Here is an 11783-nt window from a genome sequence, read left to right as displayed (position 1 = left end):
CAGGTTTGGCTCAGTGGATAGAGTGTCGGCCTGTGGACTGAAGGGTCCCAGGTTCAATTCCAATCAAGGGCATGTATCTTGATTGTGGGCTCGATCCCCAGTAGGTGACGTGCAAGAGGCAGCTGATGGGTGTTCCTCTCTCGTCAATGTTTCTGACTCTCTAGCCCTCTCCCTTCCTCTCTGTAAAATTAATAAAAATATGTATTTTTAAAAAACGTAGTCTCCCTTCAAATAAATGGCATATAGGGGGCATAAAAGAAAATTAATTTCTCAATATATTTTCAACATTTTAAAAATCTAAAACTATATTGCCAGTTTAAATGACTTCAAGTTTTTAAAGGCATTGTCATGAGCTCAGACTTTTGGAATTACACATATCAAAAAAATAAAATGGGAAGTTTCAAATTTATTCAAAGATTTACTTACTGGAAAACTATTTTCCCACCAAAAATTTTTGGTCTATAAAATGTATTTCTAGTGCCTGGTATTTTTCTTTTTGTTATCTTAGACTTGTGTATTTTTTGTGTAAAAAGCAATGAAAATTAGTTAGATCCAGCAGAAACTATTAAGAGTTATTTCCCATTTTAAAATGTGAACAGACATAGCATTTTTATTGCGGGGTTATAAAAATGACGTTTCATTAGTTGAATACATAAAAAGAGACATTATGAAATACTATGAGCCTTAACCAGTTTGGCTCAGTGGCTAGAGCGTTGGCCTGCAGACTGAAGGGTCCCAGGTTCGATTCCAATCAAGGCCGTGTGCCTTGGTTGCGGGCACATCCCCAGTGGGAGGTGTGCAGGAGGCAGCTGATCAATGTTTCTCTCTCATCAATGTTTCTAACTCTCCCTCTTCCTTCTTCTCTGTAAAAAAATTAATATTTTTTTTAAAAAAGAAATACTATGAATATGCTGGTTATATGTTAGGTCTGTCAGGTTATTTCCAAAGTTATTGCTCTCTGGCTGAATCCCGAGGCCACTGTGAATTTGTGCTGGGGTCCAGCCCAAGCGGGTCCAGGGGTTCCCAAAGGTGTGGACGGAGTCGGGGAAGAATGTTTTACACGGAGACAGCGTTCATAGCTCTCTAGCTCTCCTTATTCTCCGTGGATCTTCCCTGTGCCTGGCTGAGGCCACAGAGAGAGAGATCCCAAGGCAAGCTGAGCCTTTATTTTATAGTGAGAGGTAAACAAGGTAGTGGTTACCAAAATTACACTGTTCTTGTGAGTTTCACTTGTTTACACTGTTTTTGTGAGTTTCACTTGTTTTTGTTCTTGTGAGTTTCACTTGTTTACACCATGGTTATACTTCTTGCACTTCCTCAGCCCATTAGCTACCCAGATAAGATCTAGGCAGTGTTATAAGGTCAAGCCTAATTATGCTAAGAGGACTGTGCCCTCTAAGCTGGAAATTGTTTGTGACTCTGCCCACAGGTCAGTCCCAGGCTTAACCCCATATCGGCTCCCTACAAATTTGCTGGTATTTTTCCAGCTCAGTTGAGTGATTTTAAGGTTTTTCAAATCTTCTGTGGCTTTTTTATATATCTAGTAGATCGCATGTAGATACTCAATTTAAAGCTGAATTTCACCCAGCTTTATTGCTAAAACCACCCCATTCTGGAACATTCATATTTGATGTTCTTCCTTTCCACATTTCAGAAGTGTCAGTGCCTCTCCACTCCTGAGAGTGCTAGTTTTCTAGTTTTCCGTTTCTAGATCACTCCAACGCCACAGTAACTTTTAACCAGCCATGATGCCACTTAACCTATGCATTAATTTATTTATTGGATTTCTATAGGACTTGAGGGGAAATTTAATTCGTCTCATTCTAGGAGAGAAAGTCCAGTGTTTGTATCATCATGGAAATAGTGTTCATGGACTGAACAGGAAATGCTCCGTGCTCCTCCTTGGTGTGTGTCTTACTGTATGAAGTTGCTGTGAGTGAGAAAGTTAAATATATGCTAATTTTAAAATGCAGATGTTTTGCATTTGATTTCTACGAAGAGTTGAAATGTTGAGAGATGATTAAAAATAAAGTATCTTCCATTATTAAAAAACAAAAGTTATTTTTTGCTCTCAAATTTTCTTTTCAGTATAGTAATTTTATAAAAATCTCTCATTTTTAATCTCATTTTTAATTACAGCTTGGGTACTATAACCTTTCACCTAGGCTTGTCAGCTATTAAAATTATTCATCCATTTAACTTTTTTTCATAAAGTAAACATTTTAGATTGGGAATAGTCCCAATATTAAGAATTTGATAGATTTTTTTATTGTGATTCATTTAGGTTTAAAACTCAACTTCAAAAATATAGGTTGGAGGAATCTAACTTAGTGTCAGTATATCATGTGGGAAAATGAGGATTTAAGTTATGATCCAAGACATTTTTGTGGAGGTATCATAGGAGAAAGGTTGAGAGAAGGGGAGCGCACAGCCAGGCATGCTAGCTTAGCTGTAAGTCTCTTCACAAAATGCAGTTTTCTTTTGCTTTTTGTTTCTCCTTTATTTTTGTGTGATTTTTTTTAATGTCAAAGAATAAATAGAACTATGGTTTACATGTTGCAATTTACATAGCTGACTTCAAAAATAACGAGTTTCATGTTTTTCCAACTCTCTCATAATTATGCATATCCCCATCTCTGTGTTACAATTTGTTTTTCCATGTTTGCCAAAAGCAGTAATCTTTAGGCTATCCTAGCATTAGTAGAATTTCCAGAATAAGGGTGGTTATAATTCTTTAGTACTCTGTCTGTCCAGATCATACTTGAGTATTGTGTTTGATTTTGTGCTTCATAGAAAAACACCATTATTAAAAAATTAAAGTTTGTATGGATCAGGCAGGAACAAGATGGTGAAGGGGCTAGAAATAATTTTCAAAGAACAGTTGTAGATGATATATGTTCCAGGTCTTTAGCACACTTTGCCTCTGAGCAGGCACAAGCACTAATTCTCTTAGAGAAAACATCTTCACCTTAAACTTCTAGGATTCCCTCATATTAAAATAGATGAAACATGATCTCACAGTGAAACACATGGGAAAACAATCTACCATGAATGAGAGCAAAAACGATAAGCAGATTTATTCCATCAAAAACATTAGCTTTTGTCATCATTAAAAGCACAGTCCTATATAATAAAAGGCTAATATGCAAATTGTCCCCTCAGGAGTTCGACCGACCAGGAGTTCAACCACTCACCATGACATGCACTGACCACCAAGGGGTGGTGCGGAACAAAGGAAGGCCCCAGCCAGCAGCCAGCAGCTGGCAGCCAGGGAAAGGCAGGCCCCTATCCTCGCTGATCACTGGCCAGGCCTAGGGACCCTACCCATGCACCATGCCTCTAGTATAAAATAATCATTGATGGTTATTTTAAAAGAAGGTATCTATAATAATCTATAATAATAAAAGCATAATATGCTAATTAGACTGGATGTCCCTCCGGATGACCTTCCAGATGAAACCGGGGCTGTGAGGGAAGCCCGGATCCCGGGTGCCAGAGGGAAGCCAGTGCTGGCAGCCTGGGGAAGGAAGGCCTACTCTTGCACGAATTTTGTGGATCAGGCCTCTAGTAAAGTTATAAAAGAAGAAATTAGAAAAATTGAGCAACCAATAAGGAACTTCCATAATTAGGAATAAGTTCTGACTGTGACCATTTACTTTAGAATAACGCATCTGCCAAAAACATCTCTAAAAACTGAACAGAATTTATACAGTACATTGTTTGAAGGCATTGAGGACAATCAGCGTAGGCAGGATCTAAGAAAATGTGACCTTTCAGAGAAGGGGAGCATGTGAAATTCGCTCCACATTCATCCTGCCTTTTACCTTTAAGGCATTTTCCAAATTGGAATGCAAAAGAATACAACTGTAGCAGGAAGCTGTAATCTTAGTAGGCTGAGAAACCCAGATAGAGTTTGGAGTTAGCAGTGGCTGGAACCTGAAGGGCAAATCCTGGAGAGAAGGAACCCAAAACTCTGGGTACAAATCCCTCACCCATCATTAGCAGATTCCTAAACTGTGCTTTTAGAGGGTAAGACTCTCAAAACCCATCAGTAAACAACAGCTGGGAGGTTAGCGCTAAGGAGGTTTTGTTTTAAAATCTGCCCATATTTTTCATTTTAAAACATACAAATAACTAATTTTCTCAGGACAGCCTAGCTCATTAATTTTCAGCCATTTAGTATCTGATATGGGTGTGTGCCAGGCTTTTGTACTATGTACTTCCTATGCTTTTTTTTAAATTACATTTTTTAAATGAAGGGTCCTGACTACTAGGGAGCCACTTAGGAAGAAGAGGTTGGAGGTACATAGAAAGCTGTGTAGAAAAGAGGAGTTGGGTCCAAGAGATATATTTGTGGAGGTAGAACTGTTCATTCAGTAACTATTTACCAAATGTCTACTCTGTAGTCATGACTATCCTTCTAGAGCAGTGGTTCTCAACCTTCTGGCCCTTTAAATACAGTTCCTCATGTTGTGACCCAACCATAAAATTATTTTCGTTGCTACTTCATAACTTTAATGTTGCTACTGTTATGAATTGTCATGTAAATATCTGATATGCAGGATGGTCTTAGGTGACCCCCGTGAAAGGGTCGTTTAACCGCCAAAGGGGTCGCGACCTAGAGGTTGAGAACCGCTGACCTAGAGAGATTATAAAGAATGAATTAGATAGATCTGCTATAACTAATAATGTCAGTACCATTCCCTATTAAACTTCATTTCTCTTTGTTTAGTAGACCTCTCTGATATATCAAATATTCTTTTCAAAAGGCCTATCCACTTAATTCCATTTGCTGTGAACTCAGAAGTGTGCCATTTATATAATCATCAATATTTATGTATTTGTGCATGCATTCATTCAACGTGTTAAAACTGTTACTGTGTAACAGGTACTTCATGAGGCCTTGGAACACAAAGGTGAAGGACATGATTCCTGCTCCTAAGTTGTTTACAAAAATCATGGGTAAAGATATTAAGTCATAATTAAATCTCGTCTGTCTACTTTAGAGTACCTAAGTGCTTTACAAAATTTCAACAGTCATTACATGTAAATAATCATTGTTATTATTTTTGACCTGGGGAACAACCACTCCCCTATGTTATTTTTTTAGTTTTTGCTTTTTTTGTGTGATACTGGACTATATTATGTTATTTTTCTGCAGGCTGGTTAGTAGGAAAAACTCATGTCCCCATAGCGATTCATTCATGTCTCTATCAGAACCCATTATCTTGTACTGTAATTATTGCTTACTGGTCTCTTTCCCACTAGATTAGAGCTCCAGGCAAGAGCCTTGCTTTATTTATTTTTTAATCCCCCAGAATCTGACTCAGTGTCTGACACGTCTTGGTTGAATGAATGAACATATATTATGTTACTTATACAGAAAGTCATTATTAATACAAATGCTAGACATTTTGTTTATTAGAAACATTTATCCACTTTCAAAATACATATATGGGAAAAACTTATTGAGCTGTGGTGATGGGCTTAGTTATTTTGACATAATCACTTTTTTGGAAACAAATTGCTATTAGTCCAAGCAGCTAAGGAAATGGTGCCCATGAGAATAAAATTAATCTCAATATACTCAGCATCTGTACCTAATTTGTTTTTCATTTAGTACCCTCAGTTAATCCAAGAAAGCAATCAGTCATACGTTTTCTGGGTTTCTAACAAAAGACATCTGATGGTTAGAAATGTTTGCTCCAGGGAAGCTACTATTTCTCTGACTTCCACAGATACATTTGTTTGTTAATAAGGATAAAAAAGCATTAGCAGTCTTACTAAATATCCATAGTTACACATTTTTAATCTTCCAAGAGGTTATTAATTTGGCTTCAAGAAGATTAAGACTACCCACTTTGAAAAATTATATCATGTTATACTCAAAAATTAAAGAAGCTTCAGGTTATGGTTGTGCTGTTTATTTATTTTTAAAATCACAAAATAGTTTTCATTCATGAATGAAAACTGAATATTAATTTTCATCTTTCAAAATATGTTGTTTCCATATTAATTTACAAAATGTAAAGAAGAGTAGAATACCTCTGAAACTTTTTAGGAAAACTTAATACAGTATTAGATTTCCTTATTTTGGACACACTCAAACTTAACACATATACACCAAACAATCCATTCTCTGAGCCACAACTCTATATTCTCATATTCCCTCTCAGTACATATATACCTTTACCATAACTACTTACCTACCACTGTTAATCATAGATTTCAGTTACCTATATTTCACCCCCACTAAGGCTATTTGAGGGAAGAGGCCATGTCTTACTTGATTTTATAGTTCTAGTCTTAGCACAGCTCCTGCCACTTAATACCCAGTTAATGTTTATTTAATGAATACATGAATGAGGGGATAAATCAATCTAATCTAATAAAAGAGAAACATGCAAATTGACTGCACTTCCGCTATGCCCCAAGCCACGCCCACCAGCCAATCAGAGCGGCTATATGCAAATTAACCCAACCAAGATGGCGGCCAGCAGCCACCTAGCTGGAGCAAACAGGAGGCTTGGTTGCCCTGGCAATGCAGGAAGCCAAGCTTCCCGCCTGCCCTGGTGGCTGTGGCCTCCGCTCAAGGCAACAAAGTTTCAATTATAGAAGATAAATAAATCCCAGTTACCTGCTTCCAGCTAGCCTCCACTGGGAGCTTGGGTGGCCGGGGGCTGTGGCCAGCCTGCAAACAGCCATCAGCCCCTCACCCAGGCTGGCTACACCCTCATAGAGTGAGGGTCCCCGCTGGGGGATTGGCTAGCCTGCAAACAGCCATCAGCCCCTCCTCCAGACTGGCCAGGCACCCCAGCGGGGACCCCCACCCTAAAGGCTGTGGCCAGCCTGAAAAGGGCCCTCAGCCCCTCACCCAGGGCTGGCCAGGCCCCCCAGCGGGGACCCCCACCCTAAAGGCTGTGGCCAGCCTGAAAAGGGCCCTCAGCCCCTCACCCAGGGCTGGCCAGGCCCCCCAGCGGGGACCCCCACCCTAAAGGCTGTGGCCAGCCTGAAAAGGGCCCTCAGCCCCTCACCCAGGGCTGGCCAGGCCCCCCAGCGGGGACCCCCACCCTAAAGGCTGTGGCCAGCCTGAAAAGGGCCCTCAGCCCCTCACCCAGGCTGGCCAGGCCCTCCAGTGGGCCCCCCATCCGGATCCGGGACACCCTTCAAGGCAACCCAGCCGGCCCCCACCCATGCACCAGGCCTCTACCCTATATAATAAAAGGATAATATGCAAATTGACCCTAACAGCAGAATGACTGGGAATGACTGGTCACTATGACACACACTGACCACCAGGGGGCAGATGCTCAATGCAGCAGCTGCCCCCTGTTGGTCATTGTGCTCCCATGGGGGAGCTCTGCTCAGCCACAAGCCAGGCTGACGGCTGCCAGTACAGCGGTGGTGGTGGGAGCCTCTCCCACCTCCTCAGCAGCCCTAAGGATGTCCAACTGCAGCTTAGGCCTGCTCCCCGCTAGCAAGTGGACATCCCCTGATGGTTCCCGGGCTGCCAGAGGGATGTCTGACTGCCAGCTTAGGCCCAATATCCCGAGGAGCGGGCCTAAGCCAGCAGGTGGACATCCCTGAGAGGTCCCAGACTGCGAGAGGGCACAGGCCGGGCTGAGGGACCCCCCCCCACCCAAGTGCACAATGTTTTGTGCACCAGGCCTCTAGATAGCCAATAAAGGTGAACATCAGATACAATTATCATGAATGATATGTAATGGTCTTTAAAACTGTTGAAGTTTAAATTAATAGTTATATTTATTCCTTTTCATTGCCTACCCCATTCTCTTACAATTTTATAAATAGGATGTTATAAGACTGTGAGCTTTTCTCAACAAATATCACTCTTGTATGACTCAAATTCTTCATCTATAAAATGGGATAATACTTTTTCCTATCTGCTGTGTAGGAAAGATGAGTCCTTAGATATAATGCTTTTTGCTTGGTGGGGAAATATACTAAGAGTGTAAGTTATCAATATCATTGCTACTAATCATACTGCAACTGGTGTGAACATCAAATCACCCTTTAAGAACCAATAGATGCCAGGGATAGAAAGGTCTTTCAGGATCTCCTAGTCCAGTTCATCATTGGAGGAGCAGGTTGAGTCAGTTCTCCTTTCAGTTCTCTTAATAAATTATTCATCATTCTTTTTGCATGCGCCTGAATGCACTTTGTTCTGTTTTAAAAATTAAGCTTACAGATAAGAAAAGAAAATAATATAAAAAACACTGAGGTACCTAATTCCCAGAAGAGATAAAACTGAATTTTAAAAATTTCTTCTTCTGACTTTTTGAAATGAAATAAAACAAACTTCCAAAATCCCATTCCCCTCTTTTACTGCTCTTCAGCATATCTTAATTTTTGTGGTTTTAATTCATGTGTGTGTGTGTGTGTGTGTGTATATATATATATGAAAATAATATTGTTTTACATGCTTAAAATCTTTATATAATGGTAATATACTGTATGTCACTCCCCAACTTGCTTTTTTGACTTAATATTATGTTTTTTTGTGATTTACCATGTTCACAAAAAATTATATCCAAATGTCTAAAAGACACATGAAAAGGTGTTTAACATCATTATTAATTAGGGAAATACAAATTAAAGCTACAATGAGATACTACTACATAGGCATTGGAATGTATAAAATGAAAAAGTCTGACAGGACCAGTTGATGGTGAGGACATGGAACAATTGGAACTCTCAAATATTTTTGGTGGAAATGTGAGTTGGTGCATGCATTCTAGAAAACTGACTATGTCTATAAAATCTAAACATACACACACACTGTATCACTGCAGTTCACACCCCAACCCCAGTAATAAGTGTTTCTTTTCACCAAAAGACATGTATGAGAATGTACATGATAGTTTTATTTATAATAGAAAATATTTTTAATAGCATAGAAAGAAAACCCAATATCTATCAAGAGGAAAACGGGTAAAGTGTGGTGTATTCACTCCTACAATGGAATACTACACAATAAAAAGGAATAACCTACGGATAAATTCAACCACATGAATGAATTTCCTAGACATCATTGTAAGTGACAGAAGTCATGCTATTTATATACATTTCAGAAATAGGCAAAACTATATGGTGATTCAGATCTGTCATTACTTGGGGATAGGTATTAACTGAAAGGGGACATGAGGAAATGTACAGGGGTGCTGGATATGTTCTATGTCTTGATCTGCATATTGGTTATATACAAATGTCTCAATCTCTATACTTAAGAATTATGTGCTATATTGTCTATATGTTATACAATATAGACAATAAAAAATTATTACAAAAAAATGGTAAGAGTCTGTCTGGTGTGGGTCAGTGTTTGAGCATTGACCTATGAACAAGGAGGTCACTGGTTTGATTCCCAGTCAGGGCACATGTCTGGGTTGTGGGCTTGATCCCTAGTAGGGTGCATACAGGAGGCAGCCAATTGATGATGTTTCTCTCTCATCAGTAATTCTCTCTTTATCCCTCTAGCTCCCTTCCTCTCTTTATAAAAATCAATAAAAACATATTTTTAAAAATGGTAAGATGGCCAGAACTTGGTGAACATGAATTGTAGGTAGGTTAAGAGAGAATGGAATCAAGAACGGTTTCTGGCCTAAGCTTTTAGGCACTCAGGTCCTGCTTCCCAGCATTTGCCTGGGGAGCTGCGTGAAAGCAGTGCCTACGCTCTGACCCAGTGGTTTGTAAGTTGAGCATGCATCCGAATCACCTGGAGGTCTTCAGTGAGTACTTCTAGGCTTCTCTGTGAGTGTATTCACTCAGTGCATTTTAAAACAATTTAATAAGTACACACTCTACCACAAACTGCGTAGCCAGGGGGTATCTGAAGAGTAAGCAAATGAGGTTTTAGCCGTTGGTGTGCTTCTAAAAGAAAGCACCAAAAGACATTTGCAATGCCATTACCTAGAAACATAGCAAAGTCTGAATGTATGAAATGCTTATGTTCAGGAATCTTAATGAAATCTCTGGACTGAGATGGGTGATGTTAGTTAGACAGCCCTTGCAGTTTAGCCCTTTTGACTTTAACCCTGGCTAGGCTGTCCTTTCCAGGTAGGCTGAGTCCTAGTCTATTGGCTTCATTACATTTCCAACTTCTGAGATTTCCAAACTAGCATCAGGTTTGTCCCCTAGTGGGTGTTTGGAAGCTATCGCTCTAAACCTGTCCTCTGGTTTTCCAGCTTAGAAACTGGTTTCAAATATTTAGGGTCCTACCTTCAAATGAGTGTTCAAACCAAAACTGGAGTTGGTCTGTTTTTAAACAAATCTGAGGTTGAAATAAAAATCTGTCCTTTAATACTCTGATTATACTTAATGTACTTCTACTTGCGTGGATGAAATTCATAGTCACAAGGAACAACATATCAACAATCTTGATTGAAATCACTGCTTTGAACTTTTCTAACATGACTCTAGTAAGGAAAAAATACTTCCCTGTTCGTGTCACAGCAGTTAGAATAGTTGAATTGTGTATATTTTATATAAGTAAACAGGGATAGTTTGAGTTCTACGTTGTCACGTGCAGAGTCAGGAATCATCTTGGTTTTCTGATTCCCAGCTCAGTGCTCCTGATCAAGCGCCTCTGGAAGAGAATTTACGAGCTCTTCTGGGGCTTAATTTCTTGTTCTCTGTCCTGGGGTCGTTCCCAAATCCAGTTTCCCAATCTAAACTCCAAAGAAGTACCTAAGGGTTTCTTTCTCATGGGCCAGATTCAGAATTTGAGCTGAGAGCTTCTACTTTCAAGTTTAGTGTTTTTTCTTTATGCTAGAATACCTCTCAGACACAGTAGAGCAGCCTCACAGGTTGTATTTTAAAATCTCTGTGGCTTGCAGTATTTTGTTTTGAACATGATCCTATTTCTTGCAACCATATTCATTTTCTAATCATCTTTATCTCCTCACTGGTCCCCACTTTTACCAAGTCATGAAAATACAAGCATCTGCTTTCCATGAATAGGTTAAAGATCCCACAAGCCTAGATTCCCATGGAAACCAATCAAAAGCTAAAAAGAAAAGAAAGGGTATATATTGAATTTCTCTGAGACCTACAGCTTGTTTTTCATTAGAGTCATGCTGATTTCTTTTAAACTCTGGGCACAGGCCAGCGAATATTTTTACAGCTAATAAAAAGGAACTCCAGATCCATTTACTTTCATTTAAACTTTTAAATATTAATTTTGTATATAACATTGTAGGGGAGGAACAAAATTTCTTCTTTCTTTCTAGGTTCTTCTGCCTGGTCTAATAAATCTACATGAGACAGATTAATAAGAGAAAATAACCAAATTTAATTACATATCTATGGGAACTCCATATACATAATAGAGTCAGAGACAGAAAGATAAATTAGGTATATATGGCATTCTGAGCTGAGAAGGGGTAAGGCACCTGGGGCTTCAGAGGAAAGGAAGGTCATTCACAGGATAAGAGCAGAAGTTCAATAATTAGAAATTTGCCCTGACATGCAGATAAATCATAAAAAAGTTATTTCTGGTAATAATGCTTATTATGGGCAAGGCTCCAAATTTCAATTTTTTAAGGAAAAGGTAAAAATTTCTCATGCGTTCACAGGGTCTTGATTGCCTTTAGCTCAAAATAATTCACATGCCAAAGTGGCACATGTGTAGGGAGGCCTGCTCTGAACCCCGTCAACATCGGTTCCAAAGAAAATTTGAGCATTAATTTGCTAATTACCTTCTTAAATCATAAGACCATATTTGTTCATACAATTTCCTCTTTTTTTATATTCATGTTTTACTG

The 11783-nt window shown here is 39.2% G+C and overlaps 1 protein-coding gene across 5 annotated transcripts in view; it reads left to right on the top strand.

Moving 5' to 3' along the window:
- The window catches only part of INVS (inversin), a 127155-nt gene that overhangs the window by 15639 nt on the left and 99733 nt on the right, over positions 1-11783 (top strand). The window lies entirely within an intron of this gene.

Source organism: Myotis davidii, unplaced genomic scaffold (genome assembly GCF_000327345.1).
Source record: "Myotis davidii unplaced genomic scaffold, ASM32734v1 scaffold534, whole genome shotgun sequence".
Taxonomy (NCBI): Eukaryota; Metazoa; Chordata; class Mammalia; order Chiroptera; family Vespertilionidae; genus Myotis; species Myotis davidii.
The sequence above is the reverse complement of the archived record's forward strand: the minus strand, read 5'-3'. Positions and strand labels throughout refer to the sequence as shown.